Source organism: Castor canadensis, chromosome 11 (assembly GCF_047511655.1).
Source record: "Castor canadensis chromosome 11, mCasCan1.hap1v2, whole genome shotgun sequence".
Classification (NCBI taxonomy): Eukaryota; Metazoa; Chordata; class Mammalia; order Rodentia; family Castoridae; genus Castor; species Castor canadensis.
This window is the reverse complement of record NC_133396.1, coordinates 132,297,144-132,302,663: the sequence shown is the minus strand read 5'-3', so window position 1 is coordinate 132,302,663 and position 5,520 is coordinate 132,297,144. Positions and strand designations below refer to the sequence as shown.

The 5,520-nt window shown below is 36.5% G+C and overlaps 1 pseudogene; it reads right to left on the bottom strand.

The window, feature by feature from the left end:
* Positions 1 to 893: 893 nt before the first annotated feature.
* On the bottom strand, positions 894 to 4,764 carry LOC109679345 (ubiquitin-like protein 5 pseudogene; annotated as a pseudogene).
* Between the last annotated feature and the right edge of the window lie 756 nt (positions 4,765 to 5,520).

The following is a 5,520-nucleotide window of genomic DNA, read 5'->3' as shown; positions in this document are numbered from 1 at the left end:
TCTTTACTTAATTCATGCAGAAAAAAATAATTCTAATTGCAGAAGCACTTTATGAAACTGAATTATGTGAACATAAATAATGACACTCGGATGAAGAAATATCCTTTAGTCTGCCTCATAGTACAGGTGACTAAGTAACAAGACTATCCACAGAGCATGGAAATTTTCCTTCTGCTTTCTGACTTAAATTCATCTAATGACTTGCCTAGATTGGAAAGCTGTTTTAAAGCTTTGCTCCTCATGTCTTATTCAGCATACATTTGGAGGACAGCTGGAGCAGCCTATAATGAGCTACATTAATAACTGAAGATGAAGAATGACGAGTGTTCTTACAGGTAAGGGGAAAGGGGATCTGAGAATATGCAGATGTTGTGTACTGGCAGGAGTGAGCTAGTCATGCCTGTAGTGCCAAAGTTCACTGATGAAGACATCATGAAAAGGATGCCTGCAAATGTGACTTTTAGCACCATCGAAACACCTGACATGTTGGAATGCCATGTGACATAACAATTCAGTTACCACACCTGGAAAAAAATGGGAGGAAAAGCTCACTCACTCTTGTGAGGATTTAGATCTGTTTTGTTTGTTTGTTTTACCTTGAAGAGATTTTTGGTCAATGGAAGTCTGTTTTACTTGGAAATGTCAGACAGTCTGGAAGAATCCAGTACTTCATTATCTAACAGAGTAGACACAAAAACAGAAAGATCTTGAAAGGAAAACAAATTGAATTTTCCATGGGACTCAGGGTAGGAGGGAAAGATTTTGACTTATGTTTTCTATAGTCAATATGCTTTTTAGCATCTCAGTTTGTATTCATATGAGGTTTTAAAAACAAACATAGATACCAGTGTGAGAGGCCACGGTGAAAGAGGAGATGGTCAGGGGGAAGGAACTCAGCTTTGTGGGTAATAGAACTCCAGACTCATCCTGTTGTGGATCCAATAGTCCCCAAGAGACAAGTGATCCTTCAAAATCACGCATCCCTTCTTAGGAACACTCTTGTTCCAACAGGTACCAGCTTGGACCAGTCATTGTCATCGGTATTGCACTTAACACAGATTCCCTTCCCCAGATGATTATAAAAATCATCATCATCCTGGCTGGAATCTGACCCTGGTAGTCCCTTTTCCTGACCCCCAGCCTATCTGTTTAACTCCCCTCACCTTGAACCTGTAGATATAGTTACCACAACTTTCTGTCTAAAGCCAGTATGTAATAAGAAAATCACAACCCATTGCTAAGGGATACAAATACAGAAATCAGACTTTTATGAAATTATTTAAAACATAGTTTCAACAGGCAAACTTTCATAAACCATGCAGCTTTCTATGCTTTTTGTCATTCTACTTTTAATGCTTCTATTTCCTATAATGTGATTGTACCCCAAACCAATATAATGTACTTTAATTTATTCTGCTTAAAGTTTTTAATCAATGCTCTATTTTTTAAACCCAAGTATTTCTTAGTTCAGCAATATTTTTACTTATGTCATTGCAAACATCTCTTCATGCTAATTTTATCTCAAAGGTAAGTAAAAAGCTGCCAGAAGATAACCATTTATTTAAATTACACTTTCAGTAAGTACCAGTTTACCATATCAGATGACCACATAGATACGACTAAAATCCACTTTCAATTATCCCTTCAGGCTTTTTGAAGCAGTAAAGGATAGGAAAAGATGTTATACAGAAGGCATTTGCATTTGGCATCCAAGAAGTGATAATTTTAAATTTGTAGTACAATGTGAAGTGTAGCTTTGTTTTTGCCTCTACCTGAATTAATCACTAATTATAGCCACAACAATGCAAACCAGTGCTTTCATAATGGAAAAGTTCAAATGATATTCCTTTGCTCAGGTTCATTAAGGAGGAGAAAATAATACTCTGAGACCAAATGAAAAAATAATTCAAGAGGAAACCCAGAAAGAAAAGCATTATTAATGACTAAAGAATATATAAAAAAGAATGTGACTCGGCAGAGAGAAGATTCTGAAATAATGGGATGGACCTGGAACCTCTCCCATGAAGGATGATTTCAGCTTTCTGAAGGAGCTTCATCCTGCCCTGAGACAGGCAGGTATTTACCCATCACTACTTGCAACCATCCTCAAGTGGTTCTCTGAAAGCTTGACTTCTCTTGAGCAAAAACCTGTGATGCATGTTGACTATCTCCTACCCCCAACTCCATTTCTTTATCCAGGCTCTGTCAGACACATTGGTGTTTATAACACTCTGGTTGAACTTTAATCACTCAAAATAATGTATGAGTCATAAACCCTAGCAACAAGTGAAAAGAGTTTTTCTACTTACCCCAAATGAAGCTACGTTTGGTAATTTAGTTAAATTAGTTAAAGCAGTCATATCTGGATGGACAGTCCTTCCAAAGACAATGGTGGCTGGCCTGCCAAGAGGCATCTAACAAACTAGTTACTGCCCACTTCTGCTGTTCCACAGGGAGTGTGAATAGTGGGCAGATCTGCAAAATGTGAATGAAATATATGGCCTGCAATATATATAGATACATTTGTGTAGAGAATGAAAGTGGATGGATGCTTGAATATGCAGTGCAGGAGGTCTGGATAGGATTTTTAAACATACCACAAAAAATACTATAAGCGTAGATAGTTGGGAAGAAGTGCCTCTCAGGAAGACTCAAGAATATGCCTAACAAATTCTTTCATGTGCTGACTTGATCAAGTCAGAACTTATGTGTAGTGCTGTGAGGGAACCAGATTAAAAATGCAAATATGACAATTGGAATAGCTAAGGAAAGATGTCATTTGGTGAAGGAGACCCAAGAATTTCTCATGAAAATTAAAATGATGAAAGATGGAAACAAATGTTATCAGAGGTCTACAGACAAATATACACAGGCCAAATAAAAAATGAAATCAGCCCATAGGAAAGGAGATGAACCTCTTTGGGTATCATTGGACAGGTGCCATTTAGACTTCATTGAAATAGACTCATGTCTGAAATCCACCACTAAAGAAATACATAATTGTTAAAAATAAGAACAGTCTAATTAAAGTAGATCATTATAGGGATATGAATAAATATTTAATCCACATTCCTTGTCCCATGAAAAGCAAATAGAAGTTAGAATAACAGCTATTTTTAAGTCTATGTACCAAGTACTAATATAAGAACATTGTAAGTGTTAATACACTTAATCTTTTTAAGAAACTAATGAGAAGAACACTATTTCCAACAAGTTTAAGGATAAGGAAAATTGAACACAGAAATGTCACCTATCCTATTCAAAGTAATATTTCTAGCAAGGTGACAAGCTGGAAATTTAAATTTGACCCATGTCTCCTTGAACTTAGCCATGTGTGTCTCCATATGACTAGCCCTACTAACCACAGTTGCCTCCCAGATAGACAGAGGTAAGTGAAGTAATAATTATGTAGGTCTGTTAGATATATATCAGTTTTTCATGTGAATGCCTTCTTTTCAAATGGACATTGTCACAAATTTTGAAGACATACTACTCCATCACCAAGAAAACTTAAAGACATATCCCAAGGTAAATAATGTACAAGTATAAATTCTATGGGAATTCAATAAATTTCAAAAATATATTTGGCTTTTGAAATACATATAAAGTTCATCATACTTACTATCTCAAGCTCAATATCCCTCAACTCACTAAATCAGGCTCCCAGTCTCTTTATACCCTGAAACAGTTTTCACTTTCATTACTTAGAAACACTTAAAAACTACCTTCATGTCGTTAAATGAACAATGAACGTTCCTTATTCTTCCCCATTTCTTACTTATGTCAACGCCATTGGCCATATATACCGTCTTTTTTAAAACATTCTCTTCCCTAACTTTCTGCGACACACAACTCTGCTGACTTCCTCCTACCTTCCAGGCCACTCCTCTACTTCCCCATTGTCTCAAAGTTCGTGTCTCCACCTTCTAAACTTCTAGTTTCTTCTTAGCTTCCAAGTTTTTCTCACTAATATCCTTTCCCTAGATAATCTCATCCATATGCATAACTTTATCATCTTTTTGAAGCTCACATTTTCAAAAATCTAGCACACAAGTCATGGATCTTCAGATGTCATATAAAAGTACCTAGTTTCAATGGGTAGCTCAAATTCAATACCATAGCACACCCTTCCACTGGAGGTAACACAGCTCAACGCCCCCGGTAGATGCCTGAAACCACAGATAGCATCAAACCCTATATATACTATTTGTTTTCTGTGCATACATACCTTATAACTTAAAGGTTAGACATAATGAGAAAGCTTCGTAGGTAATATAGTCCTTTCTTCATTAAGTGACATCCCTTAGTGCCAAAATAGGCACCACATAATTGACATTCTGATTTTAAACTTTGCTCCTAACCACTGTGCTGTACCATACCATCTGCTAGTCAAAATAACTTGTGAACCACAGATCAGGACTGACAATGCAGCAAAAAGTAGTGTTATCAACTAGTGAATATGCCCTGCAAAACTTGGTAAGACTTAGTATTTGGCACCTTTGAACCATGTCTTTGGCAGTCTGAAAATAATGGATCTTTTTGTAACAATCAAGAGGAGATGTTTCAGTAAACTACAGTCCCAAGATTTCAGTGATTTAAACAGCAATAGCTATATTTCTCATCACCACTCTGCAAGTTCATGTTGTCCTCTTTCAGAAACTCAGCTAGGAGAGCCTCTGCTTTCACCATAGCTGAAGTAGAACCAAGGGAAAATGACAAATACTGTCCTGAGTCAATGTTTCTGTCGCAAATGATTTCAATCATGCCTACTCAAATGGCATTTTCAAAGCAGTTCCACTCAGAAGTCAAGTCCTACCTTGCATCTAGAAAGAGGAGAAAAGCATATTTGATAAATAAAACTAATAACAACAACGACTATTATAACTTTACACAATAAGGGGGTCCTAAATCACAATACTATTGCAATGCCCAATAAAGGGTAGAAAAAGCGAAAGTCTACTCTGGGTATATTTCTGTGTGCTCACAAGCAAAGGTGATCTGTACAAGGACCTGGTACAGAGAAGGCAAGACCAGCATGGTAATAAGCTGAGTTATAACTTAAAGTTGCTTGGGACACATAAAATTATGTCAATGGAATTAGTTACATGGTTCAAATATTTCATGACTTTCAGTGGAGATAACTTAAAAAACACCCATTTCCACAGCACATGTTACCAAGGATATGATAGGTTGAACTTTTGGCATTCTTTTCCATGGTTAGTGTTTAGTTGGGACATCCAAGCTCAAATTTTATGATTCTCTTTTCTCTAAATGTTCAACGTCTGGACAGACTACTTTCAAGTCAGTGCGTTTCTTAGATATAATAACTTATTCAATCAGGTCATAATCTAGTGTGGCACATCTGGGATTCATTAAGTCTTTCTAAAATGACTGCACATTTTCTTCTGCTCTAATTCCATATACTTAACTCCAAACTTTGTCTCAGAATTCAGTTCTTTTTCTCCCATTCCCAAATTTTTGAGGAGTGCACTAAGATACAAACATGTTCCCCAAATTTCA